Here is a 14,361-nt window from a genome sequence, read left to right on the forward strand (position 1 = left end):
TATTTGAGAAAAAAGAAAAAGAAAAACCCTGTGTCTGAAAGAGAGGTTGTACTGGGGCCCTTGTTTCCAGGGTACACGTTGAATACAGCCAGATTTTTCAGGGCAGTACAGAGTGTAGCCAATCCCTGCTCTGTAGACACTGAATTCTTAGCGCCCCGTGGCAACTGCTCACATCTGCCACTCTTTCACTTTGAAGCTGTGACCCTGGTCGAGGCATTTACTTTCAAAACTAAATGTTTTTCATCTATCAAATATGAATCTGCCCTCCCAGGTAAGTTTGCATCACTGCTGGTCCCCTTTGTCCTGTCTGCAGCTACTGTGTGCTGATAGAAAAGACGCCTGAGGCTCGAGCAGTCAAGCGCAGTTTCCGGGACACACAGCTAGTGAGCTCCTCTGCAGAGCGAAGCCAAGTCTTTCCTCAGGTTTTCCTTTGAGCCTGGACAGGCTCCTATGCAGTCTTCAAAACCTGAGTACCTTCGGGGTCCAGAGCAGGACGGGACAGCAAAGGACTCTCACCTACTAATCTCTTTTTGTGGTATGGAGTCTGGACCCGTGTGCTCACCAGAGAGACAGAGAAAGACAGACAGAAAGCAAGAAATCACTCCCCAAGGGGGATGGCCACACCACAATCCCTTCTCCACTCTCCTCTCAGGATTTTGGGTACATATGCACACAGTGCGAGCCCACATGAGTTTCAAGCTGCTGGGTCCGGGACTCACACTATGGTCAACTATGTGGGAGTCCAGTGACAGAACCATTGTTATCTGTTGGTCCCAAGGGGCTCAGTCATTTAAGAACTTGATTCTTTTTTTTTTTTTTTTCTGGAGAGGTTTTTGCAATAGGGCGTGTGCGCTCACCAGAAAGACAGAGAGAGATAGAGAGACAGAAAGCGAGAAATCACGCCCCCAGAGGGGATGGCCATGCCGCAATCCCTTCTCCTCCATTCTCCTCTTGGGATCTTGGGCACTCACACACACGTGCCCCTGGCGTGAGTTTAAGTCACCGGGTCCAGGACTCGGACCACAGTCTACACGGGAGTCCAGTGACATAGCCATTATGCCAACTACTGGTCTTGAGAACTGCTTGATTCTGATCAGGGTTTCCATGTAGTAGAACAGCAACCACCCTACTGTGTACCCACAGTCGTGACCCAAAGGCTTGTAAAATATAACAAAAATTAGTAATACAGCTGGCTTAGAAAATTCAGCTTTAACGTGGTTTTTATTGTTCTGAAGGATACACTGCAGTATCAGAAAAAAGGAAATGTTAGTTTTCGTTTGATAGGAAAATGTATAAAATGATTGGGTCATTGGAAAAATTATGACACATTTTGCATAAGAAACAGGAAAAAAATGACTTTTCCAGCAACCCAATAATTTAAAGGAAGTATATTCTTCAAAATGCTTAAAGTAAGTTTTATTACTTTAAGAGAGAAACTTGTTCTTTCAAACTTTACTTGTACAAACTGTTTTTTCCTATTCCCTTATAGGGGACACCTTATTCTATAAAGAGGCCAGCTTCACTGCATTTCCACCAACGACTTCGTCTTGGGATCAGGGGGCCGGCCGCGCTTCATCATGATTTAGGAAACTCCCAGGCTGCCTTAGCTGCAGGTGATATGTGACCTTTTGCTCACTCGGGCAGCAGGTGTGTCAGCTTGCTGACCTCTAGGCCCAGGCCAGCTCCTTTGCTCCCCAAACCAGTCGCTTTGACTGCTTTGCCTCTAGCCTGCCCAAGCTTTATCTTCACTGGCCCACAGTAGGTGCTCGTGTATTCGGTGGGTTGTGGGAGAGAGGGAGAGTATAGACCCCAGAATTTGGTAACTCGGCCTGTATCCGACTGTGAGTCCCCTGGGAACTCAGTGAAGGTTCATTGTGCTGAGTTGACCTCAAAAGACTTCACTTTTGAGGCTGATGGAGTCCTGTACACACTAGCCAGCCACAGAGTTGTGAGAAGGTCCTCTTATAGAAATATTCCACATAAAAAGATTCAGAGGCAGGGGCCAGCAGGTGGCATAGCAGTTAAGGCGCTGGACTCCCGCATGGTGAACTGCAGTTCAAGTACTAGACCTGGTAGCTTGAAACTCACAATGGGCACATGTGCGTGCGTGCCCAAAATCCCAAGAGGAGAAGGGAGTGTGGCATGGCCATCCCCCTCACGTTCTCTCTCTGTCTCCCCAGTGAACACATGCGCCCTATAGCAAAGGGCTTAAAAAAAAAAATTCAAAAGTGATCATAGGATTAGACTACCACCACTTTGTGAATCCTAATGAATGAGTCCATCTAAGAGTAGTCATCAATGGCAAATCACAAAAAAGAAAGTCATTTGGAAATGATGGAAAAATACACCTAGGAAAGATGTGGGGTCTTCACAAAGGTCATGGAAAATAAGTTCTATGAAAATTGCATACATTTCAAAATATGGACTAAAACGTGTACTTTAATTTCATTTTTTCCACCAACTTCTCAAAGTTCTCTTATTTTCTTGGCAAAACTTTGCAAGTATAATCAAACCTCTGTGTGCTGTCCACACAGCAGCCACTAGCCACGTGTGGCTATTAATTAATTGAGAAGTGGCTAGTCCAAAGCAAACGTGCTCTACATGTAAAATACACACTGACTTTCAGAGACTTGTACAAAAAAGAATGCAAATAATGTTATATTAATTTTGATGTTCATTACATGTTGGAATATCCTGGATACATTGAGTTGACTAAAATATATTATTATTGTTCCTTTAATCAGTGTCTTTTTTTTTTTTTTTTGGAGAGATTTTTGCTATAGGGCACGTGCGCTTGCCAGACAGACAGAGAGAGACACAGAGACAGAAAGCAAGAAATCACCCCCCCCAGGGGGGATGGTCACGCCACAATCCCTTCTCCTCCATTCTCCTCTCGGGATCTTGGGCACGCACGCACACGTGCCTGGCGTGAGTTTTAAGCCATCGGATCCAGGACGCGAACCACGATCGACTACGTGGGAGTCCAGCGACATAGCCATTACGCTAACTGCTGGTTCCCATCAGTGTCTTCTTAAAATATGACTATTAGAACATTCTGGATCACCATTGCCTTTGTGGCCCTTCTTACTGGCTACTGACAGCACAGCTCTGGGTCTACCAGCCCTGGAGAAATTCCAAGGGTGGGTGAGCATGTCAGCACCAGGAACATGCAGTCGGGAACTCCAGGTGCTGGGAGACTGCGAGACAGACCGCCTGGTTTCTCTACCAAATACATAACAAGAAAAGGTAGAAAGAAGGGGGAAATCTAAGGACTCATGAAACATATCCGTCGGTCCTGAAGTGAGCCTTGTTTAGCTTCTGTAAACAAACTGGAAAAAAAAATTGCAGAACAGTCAAAATGCAAACATAGACTAAAGGACTATTTTTTAGGGGTGGTAGTAGTCCTGGGATTGTTTTCTTTTTAAAATCCTTGTCACTTAGAGACAGATCCTGAAGTATTTGCAGATGAGATGCCCGTCGAGGACTGCGCTTGCTCAGCCCTGCGCTTGCTCAGCCCTGCGCCTGCTCACACACACCCCTGCCGCTAGCAGCTCCCAGAAGCTCCTGCCTCCCTCGGGGCCGTTGCCCGGTGGCATCTCTGTGCCCTCTGATTTCTGTGAGCACCTGTCCAGCCATCCTCCTCTCCTCTTTGAAGTCCCCCTGGTGTCTTCGCCTGTCCTCAGTCAGCTCCGCCTTATAGCAGTAAGCCCCTCCTGTGTGCTCGCCCCAACCCCTGTGTGTGTGCCACAGTCTTTGTTTCCCCATCTGGCACCTCCATTAGGCTGTGAGTCCCCAGAGGGCAGATGCCCTATTTTAAGGCACAGTGAGTCCTCAGGAAAAGTGACAGATCAGTATCTATACTCTAGGGACCAGCAGATGGTGTAATGGTTACGTCGCTGGACTCCCATGGTTCAGGTCCTGGACCTAGAGGCTTAAAACTCTCACGAGGTGTGTGTAGGTGCATGCCCAAAAGCCCGAGAGAAGAATGGAAGAGAAGGGATTGTGGTGATGTGGTGTGGTGATCCCCCCCTCAGGAGTGATTTCTCTCTTTCTGTCTCCCTGTCTCACTCTGTCTCTCCAGCAAGCACAGGCGCCCTATGGCAAAAATCGCTCAAAAAAAGGGGGGGGAAGGGGGAACCAACAGTTAGCATAATGGCTATGTCGCTGGACTCTCACGTAGTCGACCGCGGTTCACATCCCGGACCTGGTGGCTTAAAACTAACGCCGGGCGCGTGTGTGTGCGTGTCCAAGATCCCGAGAGGAGAATGGAGGAGAAGGGATTGCAGCATGACCATCCCCCCTGGGGGGTGATTTCTCACTTTCTGTCTCTCTGTCTCTCTCTGTCTGTCTGGCAAGTGCACGCGCCCTATAGCGAAAATCTCTCCAAAAAAAAAAAGTATCTATACTATAAAATGGCCAGAGTGCCCATTTTACAGATGAGGCCATTGAGTCCCAGAGAAGCTGGAATCTTTCCCAAGTTTACAAAGCTAAAAAAGTGACAGAGCGCAGACTTGAAACCAGAACTCTGAGTATTGTCTCTGCTGTGCATCGGCGCTACAGGCCACAGCTCCTGTGGATCATTTTGCACGAATTGGGTGCCCCCTGTTGGTCTGCCACTGGCTCAACAAGTCATGGGGAGAAGTTCTGAAGAAAGACAATAGGAGACCCTGAGTGTGACCATAGAATCCACTTTGCCCTGGGACCTCCAGCAAGCCTCCTGGGGAAGTCACGTTTATTTCATTTTTAAGAATTATTTTATTCAACTTTATTATTTATTTATTTTAATTTGACCAGAGAGGGGTAGAGAGAGAGAGAGAGAAAGGGAGAAAGCAAGTTGCCAGGTCCGGGACTCAAATCACAGTTGGCCATATGAGAGTCCAATGCCCTTAACCACCATGCCACCTGCCGGCCCCAGAAGTCACATTTAAATTCAGACTTGAAGCCAGGCAGTTATTTCAGGTGGAGGGAGCATCACAGGTCTCCGAGTGGAGGGGAGTGTCAGCACCTGGGGAGGGTCAGCGACTGGTCAGGGCATGGTGGGTGGGCAGCTGGAAAGGGGTGCACAGTACCAGGCTTGCTCAGGCCAACCTGTGGATGTCGCCCTTGACCTCCCAGGCTTGCCTTCTAACAGTAGAAGTACCTCCTGGCCCTTCTGGCTGCTCCTTAAGACTTGGCTTCCAGGCCAATCTGTTCTGGTACATTCCTGTGAGCCTCCCACAGGCCCAAAGAGGACACAGGTGATGGGAGTCGGGGGAGGCGTCGGGGGCTTCATCTCCAACCACAGCCCAGGTACGCAGAAACATACCTTTGTTCCCCATAACAGTCCTCAGCTAGATTTGGGATGCCTGTTCCAGCAAAGAACTCTTACTTTTTTTTCCCCTTTCTTTATTCATGATAGTGCACATGCATGCGAGAAAGAGAACGACCCTCCATGGGTTTTGGTCACACTGTGATCCCCTTGTCCTCCAGCCCACTGGGTTATGGGCAGGCACTTGAGTGCCTGGCATGGAAAACTCGATCTTGCCACTTGGAGGCAACTTGGTCATTTCTGATTAAAACGTCCCCTCTCTGGGGTCGGTGTTCCAAATCCTCCCTGGCCTCAACCCCTCTGGCCCCAAGTTCAGGCTCCTGGCAAGAGTGTCTCTGACCTGCCCCCGTGTGGCTCATTTGGGTGTCTGGCTCAGGCACCCCACTGCCAAGGCCTCACCATATGCCATTCTCTCCAGGCACTGGCCTTCCCAGCCCTGCTCAGTGCTTCAGAGCTCAGGCCTACGTGCCTCCCCTCTGGTAGTCAGCTTCTGGGCGCCCCTGGAGCACAGGGCACCTAGGAGATTTGCCTGGGTCTTCCAGCTGTCCCAGAGCAGTCAGGCCCTTGCCTCCATTTAGAGCCCAGGAAAGGACAGGGACAGGGACAGGGAGGAAGGGCCCCACCCGTCCTCTGACTGCAGTCTGGCTTTGGCCCTTCCCAGTCCCTGTTCAGGCTTCTACTTCCTTTTCAGAGACGAGAACTCCAAAAGCATCCCGCCTGCGTCCTTCTCCCTCCTGTGACTTCTGTCTCTCTTTTCTTTCTCTGTGACTGTCATCTCAACGACCTCCAGGCACTATCTCGGCTGAACTTCCAAATCCTTTCCTTACTCAACAGAGTCTGGCCTGACTGTGAGGGCCTGACTTTGGAGACTTCCAGCAATGTATTACAAACTTCAGTTCTGTGTTGTCTGGGGCTGAACCTGCTCTGCCTGGAGGCAGGTCTACAGGGCCGAGGTAAGTGGAAGGGTCAAAGGAATGAAAACACCTAGTTTAACAGCCAGCCTCACTGCCATGGAGCAGGGACACGAGCTGGCTGGACACATAACGAAGGTTCCTGCTTCGTGGTGGTCAAATGGTGGCAGTGCCAACAGCCCAAACAAAGGATCCAGATGTTTTTCTTTTTTTAAAGAATTATTATTTTTTATTTAATTTTAGTTATTCATTCATTTCATTTGACCAGAGAGAGACACACATGGAGAGGGAGAAAGAGAGGGAAAGTGAGAAAGCAGGCCATCAGGTCTGGGACTCAAACTGTGGTCAGCCATGTGGGAGCATCCAGCACCTTAACTACCACAACACAGCCCGAACCAAGGATCCCAGATGTTCAGAGGGAGAAGCGAGGTATCCTTGGTGTGCAGTGTGTGGGCGGTGCTAGTCACAAGGTAGAGTAGCTGTCTTAGCACCACATCACCCGTCCTGTTAAATTAATACTACAGAGATGGAGTAATTGGCTTAGTCATCTTGCGTGGTTTTAATTTGTTAACTTGTAGTTTGATGGTTGTAAGAGAACTATAAACATTCGTTTACATTTAGTTTTTTGTTCAACGGTCTTGAGAGTGAAAATTGAAGGGTAGAGCTGTCTATACTGAACAATTCTTCCTTGCAATTATGCACTGTCCCTCCCCCATCCCCACTACCCAGAACAAAACAGGATACTGGAAGAGACCTGTCAGTTTTAGTTATTCATTCATTTCATTTGACCAGAGAGAGACACACATGGAGAGGGAGAAAGAGAGGGAAAGTGAGAAAGCAGGCCATCAGGTCTGGGACTCAAACTGTGGTCAGCCATGTGGGAGCATCCAGCACCTTAACTACCACAACACAGCCCGAACCAAGGATCCCAGATGTTCAGAGGGAGAAGCGAGGTATCCTTGGTGTGCAGTGTGTGGGCGGTGCTAGTCACAAGGTAGAGTAGCTGTCTTAGCACCACATCACCCGTCCTGTTAAATTAATACTACAGAGATGGAGTAATTGGCTTAGTCATCTTGCGTGGTTTTAATTTGTTAACTTGTAGTTTGATGGTTGTAAGAGAACTATAAACATTCGTTTACATTTAGTTTTTTGTTCAACGGTCTTGAGAGTGAAAATTGAAGGGTAGAGCTGTCTATACTGAACAATTCTTCCTTGCAATTATGCACTGTCCCTCCCCCATCCCCACTACCCAGAACAAAACAGGATACTGGAAGAGACCTGTCAGTCTTTGCTCCAGGGCTGGGTACTGCCTATCTGCCCCTACTGAAGAGTAAGGTGGGCATAGAAAGAGCCATGATCACCTCTCCCCAGTCTCGGTCTTTGCTCTAGGTATGGGTTGCCCTCTCCCCTCTCTACTAATTCCCTCAAAGCCCTCAGCCTCTGTGTTTCCCTCACCCTTGGGTTTCTACCTTTTCTTCTCTCCAATCCTGGAAGGTCTGGGCAGAAGGTGGGGCTTTGGACCCTGCCACAGAGCACTCACTGGATTCACTAAACATTTGCGGCAACCAAATGGGACCCCTTCTAACATTGTTATGCTAGAAGAGTTTCTAGCTCTCCCTTCACCTTGGCTACATTTCCAAATGCCCTCTCTTTTTTGGCTTCAGGCCCCAGGAAGGGGGTGGAAAAGGAAAAGGGCCAATCCCATCAGACTTATTTAGGCAATATTACAAATAAAAATGCACTTTCCACTTTGAGGGGTGTATAGTTTCTAACCATAAAGGAATCTCCATGTTACTTTTTGTATGATGCCCTAGCTCTCAATAGAGATTTTGAACTCATCAGTGCAGGGGGAAATGTCTGCAAGTTTTTAGGCATACAGAGTGAGGTATTCTAGAATGTTTTAGAAGGAAAACAGTGGGAGACACTTTCTGAATGGTGGTGAGATGACATGGTTGCACAAACCTTCATGCAGGTGTCAATTATGAGATCTGGACAAAATTTTTTTTTTTGAGAGATTTTCACTGTAGGGCGCGTGTGCTCGCCAGACAGACAGAGAGACATAGAGACAGAAAGCGAGAAATCACCCCTCGGGGGGATGGTCACGCCGCAATCCCTTCTCCTCCATTCTCCTCTCGGGATCTTGGGCACGCACGCACACGCGCCCGGCGTGAGTTTTAAGCCACCGGGTCCAGGACACAAACCGCGGTCGACTACGTGGGAGTCCAGCGACATAGCCATTACGCTAACTGCTGGTTCCCTGGACAAAATATTTTTGAGAAAAGCAATTATTTAGAAATGGGGAGAGGGCTGTGGCCTGGTGGTTAAAGGAGATGGATCCCATGTAGCCAAACACATGGTTTAAATCTTGGCCCCAGCAGCTTGAAAAACACACCAGGCATGTGTGCATGCATGTTCAAAATCCCAACAGGATGGAGAAGAGATTGTGGCATGACCATACCTATTGGACCATACTTATTTGCTTGCTCGCTCTCTCTCTCTCTCTGGTGAGCATATGTGTCTTCTGACTATTTTTCAAAAGGGAAAAGAAAAAGAAAACAAAAATAAAGACTCTGGGAAGTGCCTGTAAAAGGCCGAAGCCAGAGGAAACTTTACACTTGAGAATTACAACCGGAAGTGGTAAGAATCACAGTGGTGCTCCCAACCTCAAGGCTGCTGCAGATGGAAAACCATAGCCTTATCACTTTAGGTGGCAGAATAGAGTTGAAAGCTATAAAAGAAGCTGGATATGTAAAGGGGAAATTCTGAAAGTGAGAGAACAGCAGAAGATCCAAGACCCAAAATCTGAGCACAAACTCAGTCCAAATCTTTAGCCAAATGTTGGAGGGCCTGATGGAAAAAACAGGGAGGGACCAGAGAGAAGCTACCCTTAGAAGACAGAGCTGGTGCTACACTGGGTAAAATATGTGAGAGTGCTGCTTTTTAAAAGTGACTAGATTTCCTAACCCATATGTAGTTCATAAGCAGAAAGCCAAAGCCTGGCTGCACATATCAGAGGACAGAGTCCGAAAATGGCAGAGCAGCAGGAACTTGAGAAGGCAGAATCCACAGAAACAAGGGAGCCGCAGAAAAATGAGCACCAAAATCTGAATATGCATTTTCCAAATCCTTAGATGACTTCCAGATTATAGAGGTGCAGGGGGGAAAAAAAGAAAAAGAAAAGAAGGAAGGAATAAAAGGCAGCCCCTGGAAGCTGCAGAAACCAATGTATCTGTCATCTATCTATCTATCTTCCTCACTTTCTGGAAGCTGCAGGAACTGAGTGGATATATCTGTTTTTGAGCATTGTGGAGGAGACAGAGTACCACTTGAATCTGAACAAATTAACATCCCACCAGAATTAATATCAATAATCATCAGAAGAGCACAACTAAGCCCAGAATCGCTACAATAGCTAGTCTCAAACCGTAAAGAATCCAAGGAAATGTGAAACTTGGGGATCAGGAAGACAAGAGCAACTGACTCTGAGGATAGACGTTGCATTTAGCAAAGACTTTAAGCAGCTTTTATCAAAATGATAAACAAAAAAACACATCGGAAGATTTAAAGGGGAAAAAAGTTGTCTTAGTGAGTGAAGAGAAAGGGATTCTCACCAGAGAAATGGAAAGAAACTGTAAGTATGTATATTAAACAGAAATTACAAAGTCGAACAGTACAATAATTGAAATGGAAAATTGATTGGCTGAGCTCAACAATATATTGGAAGTGGCAGACAAAAGAACTAATCCCAAAGATAGATGAACAGAAATTACTGTGATGAAAAAAGAAAAAAAAATGGTTGGAGAAAAATGAACAGAGCCTTAGAGATCGGAGAGATACTATTGAGAGTCCCAAAATATGCCATTGTGGTACCAGAGGCAGGCAGGAACAGAAAAAAAAAAAAAAAAAAAAGGCAGGAAAAGGTATTTGAATGCATACTGACCAAAACTTCCCAAATTTTCAGACAAATTTGAAGAGCTAAGAATGCCAACAAATCTCACAAAGGCACATAATAGTCAAACAGATGAAAGCTAAAGATAATGAGAAATCTTTTTTTTTTTTGAGAGAGAGATTTTTGCTATAGGGCACATGGTGCGCTCGCCAGAAAAACAGAGACAGACAGAAAGCGAGAAATCACCCCCCAGGGGGGATGGCCACGCCGCAATCCCTTCTCCTCCATTCTCCTCTCGGGATCTTGGGCACGCATGCACACGTGCCTGGCGTGAGTTTTAAGCCACCGGGTCCGGGACACGAACCGCGGTCGACTACGTGGGAGTCCAGCGACATAGCCATTATGCCAACTGCTGGTCCCAGTAATGAGAAGTCTTAAAAGCAGACAGAAAAAAAAACAAGATGCCCTTCATAATAAAGAAGTGATACTGGGAACCAGCAGTTAGCATAATGGCTATGTCGCTGGACTCCCACGTAGTCGACCGCGGTTCGTGTCCCGGACCCGGTGGCTTAAAACTCACGCCAGGCACGTGTGCATGCGTGCCCAAGATCCCGAGAGGAGAATGGAGGAGAAGGGATTGCGGCGTGACCATCCCCCCGAGGGGTGATTTCTCGCTTTCTGTCTCTATGTCTCTCTCTGTCTGGCGAGCGCATGCGCCCTACAGTGAAAATCTCTCAAAAAAAAAAAAAAAAGAAGTGATACAATAAAATTAATGTCTGATTGCTTATGAAAAACAATGAAGACCAGAAGACATTCAGAGTGCTGATAAAACAATTATCACCAATAATTCAATATTTAACAAAACTATCCTCCAAACATAAAGGTGAAAATATGACACTCGAAGATAAACAAATAAGATAGTTTATCATCAAGGGTTCTGTACAACAAGAAATGCTAAAGGAAAATGTTCAGACTAAAGGAACTCAACTCTACAGTAAGGAGAAAAATAAATGGAATTGATAACTACGTGTGTCAATTAAACAATATATACTTTCAGAGGGAGTTATAAAGTGTACACTGTGTGTGGACCTATGTGTGTGTGTTTGACAGTGATAGCATTAAGGAGAGTTGAGATGAGAGGAGAGAGATAAATGGAACAATATTATTGCGACATTCCTAAATTTTACCTAGAATAGTTCATGAAGACCATGAAAGGATACCCATAGTGCATGAACATAATGAAGGTGTTTATTGTACTCGCTAGATAAACCACTAAAAAATATGCAGAGACAGCTAGAAAGCCAATAGAAATGAAATAAAATTGAACACTAAAAAAAAAAAAAAAGTTTTATTAACACAAAAGAAAACTTGAAAGGAGGTCCAAAACCCAGATGGGACAAACAGAAAAGTAAGAGCCAAGTAACAGACATAAATAAACCATCTTAGTCATTAAAGTAAAGGCAAATGGAATGGCTATTTCAATCAAGGTTGTCAGACTAGATTTAAAAAAAATGCAAGAACAAATTCTGTGCTGTCTGTAAGAGACACATTTTAACTGCAGCAATACGAGCAGGGGGAATGTGGAGAGGATGGGGTGACCCCACCATGACAGTGGTAAGCATTAAGACACCTGGAGTGGCTATGCGAGTAGATCTGGGAACAGTCCCCGACGGAAAGAACATTCCAGGCCCTGCTGCAGTGACACAGACAGTACCATGCTGCTATGTGATACTGGAGCCATTAAGGGAAGGTTCAGAGTTCAGATCCTGGATTGACCTAAACACACCCGGCCTTCCCACAGTCCCAGCTGGCAAGGTGTTTGGAAGGGGGACGTATTTTGGTGTAGTGAGAGCCTGCTGAAGGTACCCTCCTGTCTTTCTCATGAAAGACACTTTTTCTTAAAGAACTATTTTATTTAACTTTATTTATTTATTTATTTATTTTAATCTGACCAGAGAGGAACAAGGCAAGAGCGAGAGAGAGAGGGAGAGAAAGCAAGCCACCAGGTCCAGAACTCGAACTGCCATTGGCCATGTGGGAGTCCTGCACCCTGAACCACCACGCCACCTGCCGGCTCCCCCAAAGAAACTTTTAAAAAGGAAAGCAGTGTTTTCCTTTTAAAAAGGAAAACAATGACAATTGAAAGCTCCATCCATTAAATAATTGTAAATGTACATTAAATAGAAGTAGTCAGTTGTATGTAAATCATTCCTCAATAAGACTGGGTTGGTTTTTTGGTTTAAGAAAGTGCAGGACATGCCTATGGGTGGAAGAGTGGAAGGGTAAGTAACACTACCAACCTAGTGGGAGACTGGTGCTGCTCAGACTAGGATGAGGGTGGGTGGGGCGACTGCAAAAGAGAAGGGCAGGAAAGCCCATCAGTGGAGCACTGATTCCCTGGCTCTGCCGAAGCTAAGAGGCCTGTCAAGTGCTCACAAGGGAAGAGGCTGGCAGCTGCTGGATGTGCAGATGAGAGTTCATTGGCTTCAGCCAAAGAGAGACTATGGAGTGGGAGAAGCAGGTTCAGAACCAAGCTTGGCCTTCATTTGGAAGTGGGAGGAAGAGAAGACCGGGAGCCCTCACAAGGCACAGAGAACTGGGAGCCAAGGAATCTAGAGGATGGGAGTTCTGAGGCAAAGCTCTTGTGGAGCAGCAGAAAATGCAGTTGAGAGGTCAAGCAGGCAGCTCCTAGTGCTACTGGGGGCAGAGGATGGGACCCAGGGTCTGCCCCAGGGACTGCTGGCAGCAACCCAAGGGAGGGGTTAGGCCTCTCACTCCACTAGACACGTCTGCCTGACAAGTAGGCAGCGGGCAGACATTTGCTCAGCCAGCCCCAGAGGCTATCCTCTCCGCTGCTTGATCTCTGGGCACAGGGAAGACCCAAGCCAGCCCTTGCCCCCTAGAGCTGTGGGTCTGGGACATGTAGGTGAACTATCTCACCCTGCCCATGTGGGGGCTCCCAAGCTCCGGAAGTGAGATGAGAGCAGGGAACACCTCCAAGGGGACCAGAGGTGACCTGGCTCTGGGAGGACAGGGAGTTGGCTTCCAGTTGGAGTCAGGGAGACTGGTCTGTGACCCAAGGCTAGAGCCAAGAGACCTGTGCATAGGTCCCTGGGGCTGTACACACCACTGCAGTTGGCCAGGGAACCAAGAGCTTCCTGCGGGAGACAAGCCCCTCATCTGGAGCTCTGTGAGCAGTGGGTGGCAGAGGCAGCCACACAGAGGAGGAGGCTTTGGAGGGTCTGCCTGATGGCGCTGTCCTGAGTGGGTGCTGCATGTAACCTGCCAGTTCATTCCCTATACACAGGTCACACTCAGGGCAGCCCAAAGCTCTGCTTCAGATCCCCTGCTCTGCCAGCATACAGCCCTGAGTGGGGAAGGCATTTGGGTGGGAGACTGTCCAGCTAGGGGGTGTACAAAGTCGGGGGAGACACCCAGACAGCGATTCCAAGAAGACGGAGTGAGGTCTGGGTGCTTGGGTTTGAGCCAGCCTGGGTATGGGCCCACCTGACTGCCAGAGAGAGTTGCAGCGTGTGCAGGAGAGGTGAGAGGCCTTTCCAGCAGACCGAGGCAGGAGGGGTTCCAGAGGCCGAAGCTCATGCAGTGGGGAGGACTGTTGTTGAGAGAAAATGTTGCTGCATTTCATCTAGGACAAGCTGGGAAGGGGCAGCCACAGACACAGTTCCACCGGCTGGGGTGCACAATGGCTTCGTACACAGACGTTACATTCTCTGCAAGGCCAAACACCTGGGGATTCCATGACTTGTGTGTTGTGTGGCTGCCATCAGCGGAGAGAAAAGGTGAGCAGTGCATTTGTGGTTAAACCAGCTGCTTTACTGCGTACATCCCCAACAGAAAACCTCCATGAGTACGTGTCTATGAGAACCAAATATCCTGCTTGCACTTTTACACCATCCAATGGGTGGAAGAATTTTCTACAGGCTCTGTCCACTTCAGATGTTACTTCCCTATCCCAGCTGCATGCCACCAGTGCCAGGATCATTGGACACTGATGCCCCAACATGACACAGGACCTGTACCATGGTGTCATGACGCTGGTGGGAGGGGAGTGCTCCTGGAAGCCATGCCACACCAGCTTGGCCTTGGCCACCAGTCACAGAACTGGACATGCAGGTGGCCATGACCACATACAATATATTCCGCCAACCCCAGATCAGTGTGTCCTCGGGTCAGCCGCACCTCAGCCAGGCTCCAAGAGCAGGAAGTGTGGTGGAAGTCAGAGTGGAAAGGGT

This window comes from Tupaia chinensis, unplaced genomic scaffold (genome assembly GCF_000334495.1).
Source record: "Tupaia chinensis unplaced genomic scaffold, TupChi_1.0 Scaffold000047_1, whole genome shotgun sequence".
Taxonomy (NCBI): domain Eukaryota; kingdom Metazoa; phylum Chordata; class Mammalia; order Scandentia; family Tupaiidae; genus Tupaia; species Tupaia belangeri.